Raw genomic sequence first — 19537 nt, forward strand, 5'->3', positions numbered from 1 at the left:
AAAAAACCCTTTACTTCTTTGTCTCACCTTTGTTATCTTTTCCTTGTCTGTGGCATATATTACCAACACCAGCTTTGGAAATTTCTGAGTCTTGGGGGTGGAGTCTGGGGATGGTGTGGTAGTTTGTGCAGGCAAACTGATCTATGTAAATTGGAGATCACTTGGGCCATTTCCGCAAAAGGAACATATTCCTGGACAGCCTTGGAATGTTGGCAACATATATAGCCCCCTCCACATGATGTTGCCAACATCCCGAGGCTGTCCAGTATCTGGGTTGCAAAATTAATTTGGAGGCTGGGGGGGGGGGCAAGAAAGTTTGGTGGCAGAGGGAGAAGTTTGACTTGTTTTCCCTTGCAGCCTCGAGAGAGCAGAGGAAAGAAAAACGTGAGAGGGGTCTCCCCATGAGGAGGGTTGCAAATGCAAAATTTACCATCCCACATTTGCCAGCTGGAAGCCACTCACGTTTTACCCCTCCATGCAGAAATGGGTTTGTAATCCCAGAAAAATCTCCAAGCCTTACCTGGGGACTGGTAACCCTAATGATGCAGGTTCTATGTATGCAGATGAATTCTTATCGATTTCAGGTAGTCATGTTCAAAATGATTGACTCAGCTAAATAGAGTCATGTTATTAGATCATTTTATAACTATAATTTCTTGAACATAAAGTCAGGAGCTTTCCTGCACACGATAAATGTAGCGTCATGAAGAAGCTATATTCCGGCCACTCCGCATGACATCCCCAACTTCCTGTGATTGGCCAGCAAACTGCTCGCTACATCTGCCATTTTATAGCGCAAGTTGGTGAATCCCAAAAAGTGGATTCACCAACCTAAAAAGCGCTATCCCCCGGTGGACAACCAGCAGGCCACCAGCAAACAAGATGTATGGAGGCAAAGAAGTGCTATATCTGCCTCCAATGTTCCACCCTCGCATCCGCCTCCCTCCTGGGGATGAGAATTTCATTTTTTTTCTGTTTTTTTTTTAAGGCAAACTGCCTGGAGCAACAAATAGGCGGAAAAGTGCCTTGGCGAGCCTGCAGATACACAAAAGCACTTTATAATCAGGTTCCCATTTCATACATTTAACATGGCCTCGCCAATGCAAGATTCTCATTGTGTGCCCGGGGAACACCCCCCCCCCCAAAAAAAAGATTGTCTGCACCTCTATGAATATGAGAATAGGCGTTTAAACAAATCTTAACCATTGGCTCTTAAATAAAGTTGAAAGAGCCATCTGGGCAGTACTGTCCAGGTCTACGCTCTGCTGTCCGGGTCTGTCCAGGCCCTGGATACCCCAGGCAGTGGAGGTGCCCAGCAAAGCTGGGCACCTCCACATTGGGATGACCCCTAAAGCGCCCACCTCCCCCAGCTGCGTGAGACCACTCGCCACACAGCTCCTGGCCGGCGAGGGTTCTGCTTGGCTGACTAGCCTCCTTCCAGTCTACAAGGCGCCACATGGCTCTCCGCCCACCCAAGAGTCGTGCCCGGCAGCACTGCCCTGCAAACCTCCGCCCACCCGCCATGGAGCCACCCTCTCCACACACACCTTCTTGGCAGCGGTACCCCACTTCCAGTGCCCGCACACCATGGAGCCTCTGCCTCTACAGAGGCCTTCCCATTCATGGAGCTGCGCCGCCCTCTAGACGCCTGCCGGTGAACCAGGCCCTCCCAATGGCCCTCGCCACCAGCACCACGCTCCCTGGCTGCTCGCTACACAGCGAGGACACGCCACACATCCCACGAGTGTGCAGCCGCCGCCCTCTCCTCCTCCAACCAGCTTGCCTGTCTGTGCAGCAGCCAGCCAATTGCCTTCTGTCCCCCACCCTTACCACACCCTCTTCCTTCCACTTCCCTTTGAGGCTGCAGATCCCTGCCACGTGAGAGCAGCCCCTGCCAGTGAGTTCCCCTTCCCAGAGGTCTCCAGCCTGCAGCCTTTCCAGGTCCTGGGGGGAGGGAGAGATGATCCACAGAGTTCTTCCACCCCCCCCCCAATCTAGCGCCCGTTGTATTCCTGAATACAATTCAGGGGCTTTGTCCCTCGTCAAACCATAAACTGGGAATAAACTCATCATTATTTTCCATAGCTAGGATCCAAAATGCTACAGAGGACATTCCTGTTACAGGAAGGACCTTCCAAACTCCCCTTTCCAGCAGCAGTTCTCCCCCACCCACCAAAGCTCCACCTCTTTAAAAATCCCTTTTATTCTGGCCCCTAAGTAAACTTTGATCAGATCCCTCCACACACAGCATAACGAAGCTGTGTGATGTTCACCTTGTTGCAGAAACAGCAGTTTGCAGATGAATCTGTTTGGTTGTTAACAAGCAATTAAAAGTTAAAAACCCCAAGCACATTCACGGAAGAACTTATGTCAGATTGCGAGGCTGATAACAACACAAAGTGCTATATCAACTGAGCCATCTCTAGCTGCAAATCAGAAATCTTTTTTGCATAATTTTGTTTTGGACCCAGCAAGCTTGTTTTAGGTGCATGCTACGGCTTGCTAAATCCTGTTATTCAAGTTCTATGCTATTAAGTTTTCAGACATTTGATGAAAATACAGCCTCTATTTTGGCAGATGGCAGGATCTCCTCCTATTCTTTGGTTGTAAAACACAACTACAAGTTTAGTGACAGGTTGCAGGCAGCGTGGAAAAAAACTTTTTTTCCTTCTCCTCGCTAGGACTGCTGTAGGTTGGAAAGGAGGCTCACAGATCTCTCATTCTGCCACAATGGTAAATCAATATTTATGGACGAGCTGCTGCAACCACAGCATCAAGACCACCACTCCACTCCCGCATGCTCCTGAAACACCTGGCTTGTTCTGGCAGCAGAGAAGAATAAGAACGTTGCTGAAACTCCCTTGGCAATAACTTTGTTCCTTGCTCTTTTCTGCTGCCCAAAGAAGCCAGGTGCTGCTGGAGAGTAAGTGAGCAAGCAGCAGTGAGAGGACAGTAGCTGTCACAAGCACCTGGAGGCTTCTGAACAATAGCTGTCATAAGCACCTGGAGGATTCTGATGACATAGAACAGCCATTTCACACACTGGGGGGTGGGGGGGTGGGAGGGGCTTTTCTTCCATTCTGGGGCACCAAGAATCACTTCTGGATACCACTCAACCACTGGACTATTAAAGGTAAAAGTATCCCCTGTGCAAGCACCGGGTCATGTCTGACCCTTGGGGTGATGCCCTCTAGCGTTTTCATGGCAGACTGAATACGGGCTGGTTTGCCAGTGCCTTCCCCAGTCATTACTGTTTACTCCCCAGCAAGCTGGGTACTCATTTTACCAACCTCGGAAGGATGGAAGGCTGAGTCAACCTTGAGCCGGCTGCTGGGATCAAACTCCCAGCCTCATGGGCAGACAGCTTCAGACAGCATTTCTGCTGCCTTACCACCCTGCGCCACAAGAGGCTCTTCACTGAACTATTACATATTGCTTAATGTGCTTACCTGCTTGCTGTCCTACAATAGCTTGTCCTGAATTGATTTAAATTCAGAGAGGGGATTTGTTCTTTCAGTTAAAAATACTCTAGAACAGCACCGTCATTCTATAATGCATCGTGAATCATTTCAAAATGAACTTTGTCAGCCATAACACATTAAGTGACTCTTCAAATCTTGCAATGGCCTCATAGATCAATGTGAATGGATTCCCAAGAATGTGCACGAGAGGTAAGAGTAGTGCTTAACTTCCAGAAATAGGGATGCAGGATTCTAGTGTTTCTGGAAACACAGACTTCCCAAAGAGATTATATGAATGCACTGCTGTTCTCAGCGGTGAGGGAAACAGACACCAGCTTTTAGCTCTTCATTCTTTTCCCCCTGTCTGACAACACTAAAGTCCATTGGGTTGAATTTGAAGTAAACTTTCTATCAGCAGAAGGTATTTCATCTTTATCCACAAATATTCCTTTTATTCCCCCAGCTGCATTACATACGGTTCCTGAGGGTCTCTTAGGCCAGGGGTAGTCAACCTGTGCTTTACAATACAACTCGATTCAATTCCAGTTGCACCTCAGAGACCAACAACATTTTGGCAATATAAACTTTTGAGAGCTAAAGTTTTCTCCATCTGATAGAGAGCTTTGGCTCTCAAAAATTTATACCCCCAAAATCATCTTAGTCCCCTGGCCACCAGCAGGGGATAGGGGAGCCGCTGGCCTTTATCTCGCTGTTCTGCTGCAGTCCAGCACTGCAACCTTCTGAAACTACCCTTATCAGGCAGCGTTTGTTAGCCAGAACTGCCTTAAGAGAGAAGATTTGATTTTCCAAATGGAGCCTCCGTGAGAGGATTAGCCATTCCTCATTGTTTAATATTTAAATTGAGCTTTTAAAAGACATGACCTCATCAGGACCCTTTTCCTGTCCCCACTCTTCACGGAATTTTATCTTAGCGTGTTAATAAATTGGTAAGCCATTTTGGAGGGCATTTACTTCAGGAAGGGTAGGATTGTACAAGGTATCAAGATGACATTGCTCCCCCCTGAATGAGCACTGAATCCGTCATCTGTCCTTTACTTCCGGCACATTGTGGCAAAGCGATCTTAATGGCTCCTTTCAGTCTTGGTATTCAAAGGTGTTTTAGCCACTTCTACTACTAGCCAGCAAGGGGGGGAAATCTACTTCAAAATGAATGGCTTAAAATAGAAAATCATGAGAAGAGAAATTACATGAACAGCAAGACAAACGGTGACCTTTCTCAGGTGCTATTCATGTTTTGGTATTTACAGCTGCCCCGCCGACCATGTTCTCCTCATTTTATTGATTTGTGATAACAATACAGGCTTCTGTATAAGATGTTTAACTGCCTTTCCTTCGGTAAACAGCTTTTTTAACTAACATTTGCTTTGACAAAGTTCCCATGTTCGTAATGTAAAACCTCCAGAAGATGTTTTGTGTAGCATGGAATCTGTCCCATTGAGACATTGTTCAGACCATTAATGCGCTTTTTCTGTTTTTTAAAAAGGAACTTTTCATTTCAGGGTGCTGGTCAGAGAAATGGCTTATTGTTTAGTTTTACAATTTATACCCTATTCCCAGCCCAAAGGAAGACAGTCAGAGTGTCCTTACAGCAACTTATCTTTGAGATAAACTTGTTCCCTTTAGGACAGGGGTAGTCAACCTGTGGTCCTCCAGATGTTCATGGACTACAATTCCCATGAGCCCCTGCCAGCATGAGCTGGCAGGGGCTCATGGGAATTGTAGTCCATGAACATCTGGAGGACCACAGGTTGACTACCCCTGCTTTAGGACATGCCTTCACTGATAGGTATTACCTTTCCTGGGTCTCCCATGAACGTTCATTTAAAAAAGGTGTATAATATGACATCACAGTGTTTCGCCACCCCTGCTCCACCTCTACAAAAGCAGCGGCTTTCTTTTCCAAACACTCAAGGGACCTGCATGTCTTGGATTAGTTATATTGAATTTTGCCACCATTCTTGTCTTAACTTTTGTATTAATTGTATTATGTTTTATTGTGCTTTTATTGTTTTAGGGGATTGGTTTTTATGTGACCCGCCTTGAGCCTCTGGGGGGAGGCGGGATATATTCAGAATGTTATATAAATATTACCTTCAAACCCCCTTCCCTGGGGGAAAACCACTGCATGAGCTGGCTACAATCACAACCACACCATGTATGACTGCAAATTAGCAACAAACGCTTCTTTATGGATTCAGCTTCAAAAGAAAATTGTGCATGCCGACAAAAAGACTGGGAGTTCTTGGGGTCTCTCTCATAAGCCTAATTAATACACCAACACACACAAAAAACCCTGGTATAAAGCACTGCAAAATAACCAATCTACAGCAACTTAATCGTACAAATTAGAGGCATCCAGCAAGACCGTCTCTCACGTAGGTTAAAAAATATTTCATGTAACTGGATTCTTTTTTTAGAGTTCTTCTTCTTGCACAACACTGATTTATTTATTTGATTTACTATTCACATTTCTATGCTGCCCCTCATGACAAGTCGTCTTGGGGCGGTTCACAATACAAAACCAATAAAATACAATATAAAAACCCATGAAACCCCCCTTAAATATACAATAGTTGTTTGTTTAGCCACTGAGTGATAGATTTATTTGTATATGGCCATAGGCCATTACAAAATATAAAATACAAATTTATAAACAGTAAAATAGAATAAAAAGAACTGTATAAAAATATAAAATTTAAGACCCAAGAACTGAAACAGCATACATGACTACAGAGTGCAAGAGTATTAAGAGCCTGCTTTAACAGTAATAATGTTGGCCCTTATTTTCCTTGCAGCCAAAGCAAAGAGAGCGGTTTTATGTGATACTTTATCAACCTGGTCAGATAAAAGGATAGACAGTCTTTTCAGCAACAGAGGGGAGGTTAGAGCCCTTTAAGATTTCACTGAGGAATTTGGCCCTGGGTTGAGTATAAAGTAAGCAGTCAAATATGTAATGGGGTAAATCCTCCAGAGCTTGTTAAAAAACCAAAAGACACCAAAAGACAAGCGGCGGCATATTTCTCCAACCCACTATCTGTTCCAGCCAGGAACAACATACAAAAACCCTGAAATATGTTCAAAGCACACCTGTTGACTGTTTACCAATACAGGTCTGAGGCCTTCCTTTTGCATAGCTAAAATACCTTTCGGAAATTATTCAGGTGTGTTGGACTGAAGCAGCAGAGTTTTATTCAAGACATAAGCTTTTGTGTGCATGCACCCTCGGTTGGTCTTAAAGGTGCCGCTGGACTCAAATTTCGTTCTTCCTAAAGAGAATTCAGCCAGCACCCTCCAGACTGCATGAAATTCTTCCTCCTTTACAATTTGCTCTGTGCCTAGATAAACACAGTAACATTATTCTGGCCCCATATTTATAGAATGTCAAAACCTCTGTTGAAGGCTGAACTTTTAAGCCATAAATCCTAAACCACAATTAAAACATTTCACTGGTTGTGGAACATCCTGATGCAATAGACACAGTCTAGCCTATTACCTGATCAGTAATAAAGGAAGCCTAGGAACACTCCTACAGATCTTCTCCTCCCTTTCCACAACAGCTGGTTCTTCTGGCATGCTCAACTAGCAGGACACAGGACGAGGAAACCTATCCCTCCCACTATGTTTTGTCCTAATGGTGGCCAATCTCCAGGAGGTGGCTGGAGATCTTCTGGGATTGCAAATGATCTCCAGGTGTCAGAGATCAGTTCACCTGGAAAAAATGATCCCTTTAGAAGTTGGATTGGAGAGCATAATACCTCCCTGAACACCCTCCCCTCCCCAAGCCTACCGTTCTTAGGCTTCATGCCAACATCTCCAGGTGTTTTTCCAACCCAAAGTTGGGTCTCTGACTGCTGAAGTTGTCATCAGTAAGCAGTCCTCTGCTAGACTCAAGTGGGAATAGTCCAGGCACCAGAGGGAAAGAAGGAAAGTCCCCTGTGGTTCTGAAGGAACTGCATCTCTCTTTTAATTGATAAGTTTTATTCGGCTTTTAGGGTCTCTGGGAAGGAGATGGTCCACTCTATCCAAAGGGTGGGGCCTTGCTGCTGGCGTTAACAGCTCTGTGTGGGGAAACTCCTGGAGATTTTGGGTGGAGTCTAGAGAGGGTGGAGCTGGGGGAGGGACCCTGGTGGGGCCATAATGCCATAGTGCTCACTCTCCAAAGCAGCCATTGTCTTCAGGGGAACTGATCCCTGTCATCTACATCAAGGGTAGTCGACCTGTGGTCCTCCAGATGTCCATGGACTACAATTCCCATGAGCCCCTGCCAGCATTTGCTGGCAGGGGCTCATGGGAATTGTAGTCCATGGACATCTGGAGGACCACAGGTCGACTACCCCTGATGTACATTACGGTTCCCAGGTCCTCCCTGGTCCCCAGTGGGGGGTATCCAGGCTCCCACTAGAAAATCGGCAGCCCGGCTCCATACGTTCAGAAAAAATGGCTGTACAAGTTTCCAGAATATTAAAGGAAGTTTATGCCGAATGCCTACTGGACAGTGCCCATAACCCCCCACACTGACTGCTCCCAATCCCCAGACTAGTTTTGCAACTTTTAAAAGATATTTGCAATGGCAGGAGAGATAATGCGAAGGATTGTTATCGAATATAAACAAGATATGAAGCTTTAAATATATACAGGCCAATATTTTTTTAGGGGGAGGGGACGTTCTGCTCTTTCCTGTCGATTTCCCTATTTAACTGCTGGTAAAATTTTGCCATCTGCATTGATCTCGCTGGGTGTGTTTCCACCTTCTGGGGAACCTCTTTGCAAGCTCCAAAAGGGAGCTTTGCAAACTGTTTCCAGCTCCAGGCGGCAAAGAGCTTCAGCTGCTACCCAGCTGCATATCAGGCTGTCAAAGGCATAGCAGCAGGGATGTTAACTTGTAGCAACCATGATTATAAGATGCTGAAGGAATAAAACTCTGGCAGGGAGGTAACATTTGGAGAAATGTTTCACCTGCTATATTGCGTCTGTCAGTGTGTGCGAATTGCTTCCTTGCTTCCACAGAGCTCAAGGTGCTACAAGCTTCGTTTATAGGCTGTGAGACTCAGGGTGAATGATTCTAGGCTCTTGTGAGTGGGATGTTCTGTCCACTAATTTTTGCCCCTTCAGAGTTCCCCTTTTGCACAGTAAGAGTGTATTAAACTCCTTCCTCCATGGGTCCCACAGAAGCCTTTGCTGCCTCCCTCGCTTTCCCTTCCTCACTCTTCTTTCTTGCTTGCATCCAAAGGGGTAAGGAAGAGGGAGGAAGCTGAAGATCATGCACATCCCCTCTCCTCCCCAGTTAAAACAGGCTGTGGGCTCAAAGGGAGAGCAGATGGGCCACTCCCCAGTATCCCTTCTTTGCAACCCAGTCAAGAAAAGAAGAAGAATTGGTGTTTGTACCTTGCTTTTCACTGCCCGATGGCATGAGTCTCAAAGTGGCTTACAATCACCTTCCTTTCCTTTCTCCACAACAGAAACCCTGTGAGGTAGGTGAGGCTGAGAGAGCTTCTGGCAGGACTGCTCTGTGAGAACAGCTCTAACAGGACTGTGACTACCCCAAGGTCACCCAGCTGCCTGCATGTGGAGGAGTGGGGAATCAAACCCTGCTTGCCAGATTGGAAGCCACCATCACTATTCAAAGCTGGCAACGAAGGGCCATGAGGTTCCCTGAGGATTCGGGTGCCAAAAAGACCAGCTCATAGGAAGAGAGAGGCAGAGTGATTGAGGCAGGGAAGGGTGAGCTCTTTGCAGGGACTGATCCAAGTCTTACAGTCCACATGCCAACAGCCCCGATATCCCCCACCCCCAGAAAAGCGATTTAAAGATTTTACACTGATGGGTGGGGGGGACAGCTACAGTCAAGATAGCTACCCGAAAGTATAGGCAAGCCTGAAGACTCTCCTTTGTTTATCAAGGAACACGCCTCACAAGAAATTGACCAATCAAGAGATTAATGTACTGCCCACTGAAACAAAATTTAGCAACATGACCCGGGTTTTCTCCTCTGCAACAAAGTATATACTCCGCGATTCATAGGAGAAAGAGAAAAAAAGGAGACTGTGCCAGCTGCGAGCACAATACTCAAATGAAGCCATGCCCGCCTGAGTTCAGTGAAAATCGAGAGTAAGCTCTGTGGGCAGAAAAGTTAATCTTCTGAAGCTGCAGTTCTAATTACAGTTTAGGAGTATGTCCCATTGAGGCTTACTTAAGACTTCACTTAGACAAGACTTACTCAAATGAGGCTTACTTTCAATGCACTTTTGCAGCTGTGTAAAACAGGAAAATCCACTTCTGTGCGGAATGGCCACACTATTTCCTCTTTTCCTTCCCTAAAAGCCCTCATTGCCTCTTTGCCCCCTTCTCTCCCTCCTACCCACCATCTACCTACCATCCCTACCCATTTGTACCTTCCCCCCCCCTCCCGCCTTTCTTCTTTTCTTCTAGCCAGATGATTCTCAGTCTCCCGCCACTGCCTTTGACATCCAGGAATAAAAACTTTGGAAAGCTTAGCAATATTGTTGTGGCTGCCTAATATTCCCCCCAAATGTCCAAGAGCTCAGAAAATAGTCTCATGAGATTTCAGTGGGTATACATCTTTTAAAGGGACATATATTGTGTCCATTAGTGCAGAGGTAAACTCTCAGGGCCATTTCGCACGGCTTCAAAATAGCACAATGGTTACTAATTGGAAACGCTACTAATTTGCCATAACCCACGACGTCGTAGACAATCTGCAACAATCCTGAAACCGACCCGCAAAAAGCGCTTCGTTGTAGCGCTTTCAGGGGAATCCAGAAAAGTGGATTCACCCTCCGGATAGCGATACACTCCTGCAACCAATCTGCAACAGTAGCGCTAAAGACCTGTGCGTTACCATTGTTGCTGGTTCTTCAAAGTCCCTCCTCCTGAGCCTGTCCTCCAAACTTCCGGCGAAGCGATCGCCATTTTTTTTTCTCCGAGCGAGCGGGGATAAACGCACCAGTGAGCCTCTTTCTGTTTAGAGGCTTCCCTGGCTTCAGTCCTTCACCTTTAGTCACTAAGCACAAACCACATAAAAGCCCATTTGCTGAAATAAAGTCCCTTTATTTTTTACACATAAATTCAGCCGAAAATCGGGCCCATGAGAGGGGGGGGGTTTATCACTCGAGGCAGCGTGCCAACGATCATACAATCAAACGACAGCTCACATTAGGCAGCTGGATGGGTCTCTCCGTTGCAACGAATCTACCTAGATTCGTTGCTATGGGTCTGTTTTTTTTTTTTTTTTAAACCTTTCTTAAAGGGAAAGGGGCTGTTTGGGAGCATGCTAACGGCTGCCCATTGGCTGCTTGACGGCCAGGGGCGGGACGAGCTTGGCAATAGCGCTTCCTTTCTAGCGATTTCTGCCGAGACCGGAAGCCTGTGGGAAACGCTAAAAAACGCAACTGATTCCACTACAAAGGCAGGTATGCATAACGACGAATTCCACTATTTTAAATGGCGATTTTTCATTCCGCAAACAATTTGCAACAAAGATCCCCGTGCGAAATGGCCCTCAGTTTTATTACATTTTAATTTTTTTCTGCAAACCCGGGACTTACTTCTCAAATTTGTGGCCAAATCCCATTTGTTCCTGGTCAATCATGTGGATTTTTTTTTAATCCACACTCCAGTTCCCAGTTCAGAATTACAACATTTACTCTAGTGCATGACTAAGCTTGTATTTTTCCTCCCCAGGTATGCCTTCTAACAAACCAACCAACAAACCCAGAGTGGGTCATCTGCATACAAGTTACAACTATGCCCAGTGAAAACCAGCATGATGTAGTGGTTAAAAGCGGCAGTCTCTAATCTCAAAAACCGGATTTGATTCCCAACTCCTCCACATACAACCAGCTGGGTGTTCTTGGCTAATCACAGCTCCCTTAAGGCTGTTTTTGCAGATCAGTTCTTTCAAAGCTCGCTCAGCCTCACCTACATCACAAGGTGCCTGTTGTGGGAAGAGGAAGGGAAAGGTGTTTGTAACCTGCTTTGGGATTCCTTCAGGTAGTAAAAAGTGGAGAATAAAAAGACTGCTGTTGAAAGAAAAAAACAAACAAACCTTGGTGTGTAACTGTTTTTGTGGGAATTATCTTAAATACAGGGTCATTTTCCTATTGCATAAAAATGGTAGATCTGATAGTCACGAAAGAGGGGCTTTGGTCTAGATTAGTTAATTTACAAGTCCACATTCATAATAAGTCTATTAATAAATGGAACCTGCCATGACAAAAAAACAAGGAGTCTATAGCCTTCAAACCTGCTTGTCAGGTTTCTGCTGGCAGCTGCCTGGAAAAAGGATGCTGGATCAGAGGGACCCTTGATCAGCCCCAGCAGGACGTTTAGGTTCCTATCTGAGTTTGCAACCCACAGATTCAAAGAAGATGACCAATTACATCCAGAAGTGATGACTTCTTAACTTGTGTGACTGTAGGCTATTTGAATAGTTCATTACCAAACTAAATTATGCTAGTCAGGTAAATCTGACATCTGAAATAAATGCAGAGATTAACGTTGATTTGTATCCTGGGAAAATAACTGGATGGAGCAAGTCCAAATGATCCCAAACATAATTAGGCTGAGAATTTTTATTTTTTTTTTAAAGAAATACTATCTTAGGGCAAATCCCGTATCTCCATTAAAAACTGTGGGAAATGTTTCTACTGGCTTCACTGCTGTTCTTTTCTTCCCAGTCTGATTTTGGGAAACAACTATAGCTGCTTCCACATGGGGAACTTTTCCTACCATAGATTGCAGAAAGCCCAGGATTAAAGACGACATACTCAACATGGCACGGTTTCCCCTTTATTCTTTTTAAAAGGGAACTGCAGGGTAGGGGGGGAGGAACAGCCTCTACTCTCCCCTTTGGTTTTTTAAAAACCTCTTCCTTTGGTTTCCCTGCAGTATTACAGTACTGTGGGATGGGGAAAGGGGGGGAGGTGTCTCCACCCAGGAGAGGGCAGTGAATTGCCATGTGGTCTGTGATATTTCAGAAGTGTACTGGAGGGAAAGAGCAGAATCAGGGGTGGGACCCCCACCTGATCTCTGCCATGCCCAAGACTCTCACTAGTCACCCACAACTGGCTGGTATCCAAATGTGAACCATGCTAATTTGACAGAGGAGTAAGATTGTAACATCTTTTGGGTCAATAGGCTGAGATCCAGGTATTTACCCTGGGTGTGACCTTCTGGCAGGTAAACAAGATGTGAAGATCTTCATGCAACCTGCACTTATTTTATTTACATCATTTATACCCTACTGTTCTTCCCAATAGGGACCCAGAGTGGCTCACAATGTTCTGCCATTCTCGATTTTATCTTTCCAACAATACCGTGAGGTAGGTTGAACTGAGAGTGTGATTTGCCCAAGGTCACCTTGCACACTGGCATAGTGGAGTGTGGCTTTGAACAGAGGTCTTCTAGAGACTAGGCCAAAAACTTAAGCCACTACATCACTATATCTCCTCACCATTCTGGAATGCTATCTGGGTTGAACTTCTGTTCTCCTGCTGTTGCAGAGGTTTAGCCTGGTTATCAAAGGCTGGGAGAAAAGTAGGAACATCATGATGACAGCTAAATGAGATCTGGCTGGAGCATCTGTTGCTCCTCTATTACAGGTGTTCAGGCTGAATGTCGTCAGGTGAGGTTGCAACCTGTGGGTGGGGCCTGAAGTTCTCAGAGAATTACAGCCAATTTCCATACAACAGAGAGCAGATCCCTTGAAGAAAATTGATGTTTTAGAGGGCAAACTGTATGACAGACTATATATCCTAAGTGCAATCCCTCCCCAAACCTTCACGTGTACTACTCCCAAATATCCTGGAATTTCCCTGGAGATAGTTGATGTTGGGACATTTGGACTTGGTTTGGTCCTGAATTCTTCCAAAGGAATAGAGCTGCAGAGAAACAGAGCATTTTGAAAGGATGCAGTTATTGGTTATCTTTGTAGATGAGGCACAGCTCCAGACTCACAGCTCTCTGAAGTTTAAAAGAGAGTAATCTTTACTGGAATAATTATTCACAAATTTATATCATATCCATCTGCTTCAGTCTCCTTACTGAAGCAGAGTATAAAAGCTTAAAGATTCTTTACAAAAGCAGCACATTACAAGGCTGTGTGGCTAGGCAGCAGGCAGGACTACATCCAACCTAATGAAGTTCACTCTTTGCTACATCAAAGCATGTGAGGCTTCTCTTCTTGAAGAAGCAGGAAGAGAACCTCCCCCAAGTATGTGCTTGGGGTTTTCCCAGTGCAACCTCACCAGTGACCATTTGATGCCACTAGTGAGCCCACAGGCACAGTTTTAACAGTTTAACAACAGCCCCTCAAGGCTGACTTCACCAAATTACTTGTTGATTGCAATTCCAACAGTTGGAAACCCTGTGCCAGAAGTGCAAGCCTGAAGATTCTTAGCCTCCTTACTCTGACTTCCAGCCTTTGGCCCAGAGGAAACAGGCTTTATGGTTTCAGGTTCATCATGGAAGTTGGAGTTGTGCACATGAAAATATGATCCTTCCTTTTACCGAATCAGATCCTTGGTCCATCAAAGTCTACACAGACTAGCAATGGCTCTCAAGGTTCTCAGGCAGAGGTCTGACAAAGCACCTACTGCTTGGTTCATTTAGGTGTGGATGCTGGGGATTGAACCTATGGCACATTCTGCATGCAAAGTAGATGCTTTCCCACTGAGCCAGAGCCCCTCCCTGTGCCATATATTATTTTCTTCATTTGTCTACATTGTATATCTTTGTTGTAAGCCACATTGAGTTCCCAGTGGGGAGAGAAATGTGATATAAATATCTAAATAACTTTGGATGGATGGATCTGCTAAACTCCACTACACAGTTGACACGGCAGAGATGTGCAAATCACATGTATAAAACTTGCTGCTTCCTCCCGGCAGATTGCGAGGAAACATTGCCCACTAAAAAACAAACACCTTGAACTACAAAAATTTGAATGCAGCAAGAAAGCGAAGTTCCAACCCTTCTTGCCAACTTGCTTGCTGTCCATGTAGACAGGACAGTATTCCTTCATATGTTTCCCAATTTGTAACATTTGCAACTGACCGTGTAGCAGTTAAATAATGTACATGTGCCCCTGTAAATCATATTCCTCCCATGGACTCACTTCAGGTGCCACATTACTTTGCTTTGCATATCTCCCTTTGGGAACGGGTGTGGAGTTCCACTGTGTGCCCATATTGTATAACCAAAAACAAGATGGACAAAAAGAAACCACACATGGGATGGGAAGTGGCATAACTCTTACAGATGATCTCAGATACGGGGCTTGACTCTCTGTGATGACAGGATTTGTTTTTATATTACAGCACAGTGAAGATCCTGAAGGAAGAGTTGACAGTTGGGCAACAGCAATTAGAAATGTCAGAGATGTAGATATAAAAACATCCCCCCCCTCTCTCTCTCTCTTTCTCTCTCTCTCTCCCTGGCTATGACATTTATAAACAAACTGGGTTTTGATCAAAAGCCCGTCTTTCATACACTGTCAAAAGTAAAACAACATGGTATAAGGACTGAATAAAGTGCTTTATAAGTGTTCAGTCTGTACTACTTGTAGAAAATTGTCTTTAAAATTTTACCTCGCTGGTACCTAGAACTTCAAAAAAAAACCCCAAAACACATTTTTAAAAATTATTTAGATATTTATACCCTGCTATTCTCCCCAATGAGAACCCCCAAGGGGCTAACATCATCACCTAGTGAGCCAGCATAGTGTAGTGCAGTGGTTCTCAACCTGAGGGGTCGGGACCCCTTTGGGGATCGAACGACCCTTTCACAGGGTTCACGGCAGGGCAAGCAGCTTGGCCAGGGGGGGCACCACCACTGTTGCCGCTCATCCTTGTGGGGTAGATCAAGATAGAGCGTTTGTCTGTCTGGAGCAGTGGAAAAGAGCGAGATCGGCATGGTGGGACAAAGGGCAGAGCTGAACTGAGAAACCGTGGGGAAAACCCAGTTTATATATAGTCATGAGCAATGGATCTTCATGCCATTGGTCCATTTTGGTTTAATTTCTGTGAAAGAACACTTGCAGAATTTTATGGTTGGGGGTCACCACAACATGAGGAACTGTATAAAAGGGCTGCTGCATTAGGAAGGTCAAGAACCACTGGTATAATGGTTAAGAGTGGCAGCTTCTAATCTGGCGAGCAGGGTTTGATTCCACATTCCTCCACATGCAGCCAGCTGGGTGACCTTGGGATAGTCACAGTCCAGCTGGAGCTGTTCTGACTGAAGAGTTCTGTCAGAGCTTCTTCAGCCTCACCTACCTCACAAGGTATCTGTTATAGAGAGAGGAAGGGAAGGTGCTTGTAAGCCACTTTGAGACTCCTTCGGGTAGTGAAAAGCTGGGTATAATAATCAACTCTTCTTCTTCTAGATTAGGCCAAGAAAGAGTGACCAGCCAAAGGTCATTCAACAAGCTTCCATGACATAGTGGGAATTTGAAACTCAGTATCTTAGATCATAGTCTAATTTCTAATTTCAGCTCTAATCTCCACCACAAAGGAGATGTCATGACCCTGGACAGCTTGACAACAGACTCAAACAACTATCTGGATCTAGATAAGGCTTTTCAACCAGGTTTTCTCGTTGGGGTTTTTTGATTGCTCTGAAAGGGTTTTCTGAATGAGTGGGAGTTAATTATTTTTAATATTATTTTTAAATTTATTAAACCTAATTCAGCAGTTCTCAACCTTCGCCCCCACGCGACCCCAACCGCGGCAGTGGGGACAGCATGTGCATAGGCAGGGTGGAGTGCAGGTGCGCACAGGCACACAACAATCGGGAAGCGGTGTGGGACAGCCAGTGCCATGGCTCCACCGCCTCCGGCTGCCTTGGTCCACCTTTACTCGCTTCCGTCCACCTCCGCTTGCTTCTGGCCACTGCAACCGTCCACCACCACTTGCTACCACCGCAGGCTGCTGCTGCTGCCATCACTGCCCACGGTGGCTGCTGTGGCCACCAACCTGGGGACCCTGCAGATGGGGCCAGATGACCCCAAAATTTTGGTTGGGGGTCACCACAACATGAGGAACTGTATAAAAGGGCTGCGGCATTAGGAAGGTCAAGAACCACTGGTTGAGAACCACTGCTTTAATTGGCAGTATGACCATATATGACCCCGATGGCCAATGATGGGCCTGGTAGGGGAGGGGCCCCAGGTGGGCATGTCCACAGCTATGCTTCCCAATCATATTCTGTGCCATCGTGCCACTTCTGGGGTTTCTCAAAGCCTGAAGCATGTTTCAGGAGTTTTTCAACGGTAAAAAATTTCAGAAAAGCTGATCTAGATACAGATCCCACAAAGGATTCTTGTATTATTGAAAATAAAGCCAATTTGCACATGACCAATTCCTGGAGACTTTCTAAGATATCACCTTGAACAACATGCTGGCAGAAACATGTGGTATTAATGAACATATTAAGTTAATAATGGAAGGCTAGAACCGCCCATCACACAATGATTCTGGACCTACAGAAAGTATGATCCAAGTAGACAAGCCCATTTTCATACTGGTGGGTTGGAACCACCAGATGCATTCCATGAAAGATGACCTTCTTCTCTAGCACAAGCCTTCCCTTCATGCAAAAGCTGGCCACATCCATGGAAGGCCTCTTTCACACAAGGAATGCATCACCATCTGTGGGATCCATCCCATTGTCTCATGTTCCAAAGGAGAAATCCAACAGGGTTCTAACTGTTGTGTGGAAATTGGTGGGGAGATTCAGCAGGTATTCAATCTTGAAATGTGGAATTATGCCTTGAACATGTGCATAACATCTATACTTGACACTTCATCATTCAGAGTGGTCATTCATTTTGGACTCCAGTCTCATCTAAGACAATTAATCTTTTCATTCTGATCATCTTTTTCCCTTTGTCTCCATCATAACATGCTGATGCAATAGATACAATGTCTGCATTAATAATGATGAGAGGTTATTATTTAAAAAACAAAGAAAGAACATCAAACTGATGAGAAGTTATGCCTAAGGGTTTTTTTAAAGACTTTATCCCTATGCACGAATAGGCAGAAGTTGGAATTCCACTAGGTATTTAATGGCTGGAATACATGTTGTGTGGGAGATACATGATCAGAGCTTCTGGTGGACAGTAATTTAACTTTTAAAAAACTGCTGGGAGCAGGGGGTGGGGAAGGTTGCTTTGGATCAGGGCCACAGGCCAGGCAGAGGGAAGTTGATCCTTTCTCCTCCCAGTGTTGCACCAACAGAAATATCAAACCCTACCATATTGCTGTTAGCTCTAACAGGGAAAAGATGTACAATCAGGATGCGAATCTCCCCACCCTTTTGGGAGGCTATCAAGTCCCATCTGACTTATAGCAACACCTCAAAGAGGCAAGATACACTGAGATGGAAGTTGCCAATGCCTGCCTCCATAGCACAATGCCTAACTACATGTCTTCCATGTAGGAATTCGCATCCAAATGCTAGCTGGCTGACTCTGCTTAGCTTTCAAGCGTGACGAGATCAAGCCAGCCTGGCTATCAGTTTCAGGGAACTTCTGTTTGAAGACGAGCACAGGAGAAAAGAGGCAATCCAATTCCATGACAACAGATTCTCCTCTAATTCCTTCAGCTACCGTTTAACATCAATAACTCTACTGGGAGTTCCATACACTGAGTTCTCATAGAATGTTTTGAGGTCATCTTGACATTGAACTACACAGGAATGTTGAATGAAGTTCAGCATCAGATATCACATTGCACTGAGGTCATTAAAATATATGTTGTATACATGGTTGGATGCAGCCAGCTGGGTGACTTTGGGCTTGCCACAGCACTGATAAAGCTGTTCTGACCGAGCAGCAATATCAGGGCTCTCTGAGCCTCACCTACCTCACAGGGTACCAGCTGTGGGGAGAGGAAAGGGAAGGCCATTGTAAGCTGCTTTGAGATTCCTTCGGATAAAGTGGAATATAAGAGACAACCTCTTCCTCTGAGCATGAGAATATTAATTTGAGATTCAGCATGTATTGGGATGCTGTTCTCCTTGTGATGGTATACACATTTTTTCTCTGACAAAGACTAGATGTTATTATTTACATATGTATAGACAGATAACTTTTACTGGAAAGTACCAAACTGGTGCTTTCCATAAAGCCCAATAAGACATTGTTTAAATACAGTAAAACCAACTAGTGCAGGAGAAATACAATGAAGACTCATAATTAAATCAAGGCAAGAACACTCAGTCTACGAAAATTATACCACTAACCCTCTCATAAAGGTGGGATTTCATGTGATTTTTGATACACAGCTTCAACTAGACCAACAGCCCATGAGTTCTCTTTCCTCTTCCTGTGATATTTAGGCGAGATATGACACAACACAAAACCAAATGACTCTTGAATGTTTCATTCTCTTCAGGGTCATTAACTGGCTTGATGTACAGGACGAATACCATGTCATGCAAATTCCATAAATTATGGAATAGTAAGATAAATGATAAAATCTGCTTTAAAATATCTACTTGGTGATGTTATTTACAGGCAGCAGGAAACATTCCCCTACACACACACACCTATGTTTCAGGCCACAATTATTATCTGTCATCTATATTTCTGGCCAATTAACTTGTTCTACTCAAGTCTACTGTCATAAGTTAAACCTAGTTGAAGACATGCATGTCAAATGCACAAATACTTTGGTAACAAAAAACGAGATGATTACCATTTGATATGTTTCAATAATATTGATATGATTATTAGACACAGACACTAATAACGGCAAATGCTCTTTAAAATAAGGGACAGTGTTTTTGAAATTGTCTTTAATATAACTGGCAGGTGACTTCTATTTATTGGCTTTCCCCCCATTAATGCATTCTTACTCCTTGGCTTGCAAGCAGAGCATGGGGGATGGGCTTCCACAGAGTGTTACGCGGTAATCCTCCTGTTTCCATGTTTTTCTTGTCCTCAGTACAGAATAAGGTTTTCACTATTCAGAATCAAGTCAACTCTGAATGAGTGAATGGGTATGATTCGGCCAACGTTTAAATACTTCTGT

At 44.7% G+C, this 19537-nt stretch overlaps 1 long non-coding RNA gene across 2 annotated transcripts in view; it reads right to left on the reverse strand.

Annotated features, from left to right (window-relative positions):
* Nucleotides 1-7285, reverse strand: part of LOC143841270 (uncharacterized) — a 621460-nt gene extending 614175 nt beyond the window's left edge. For both annotated transcript variants that reach the window (XR_013232647.1, XR_013232646.1), the window contains exon 1: nt 6976-7285. This is a non-coding gene — a long non-coding RNA (uncharacterized LOC143841270). The remainder of the gene's footprint in view (nt 1-6975) is intronic.
* Between the last annotated feature and the right edge of the window lie 12252 nt (nt 7286-19537).

This window comes from Paroedura picta, chromosome 7 (genome assembly GCF_049243985.1).
Source record: "Paroedura picta isolate Pp20150507F chromosome 7, Ppicta_v3.0, whole genome shotgun sequence".
Lineage (NCBI taxonomy): Eukaryota > Metazoa > Chordata > Lepidosauria > Squamata > Gekkonidae > Paroedura > Paroedura picta.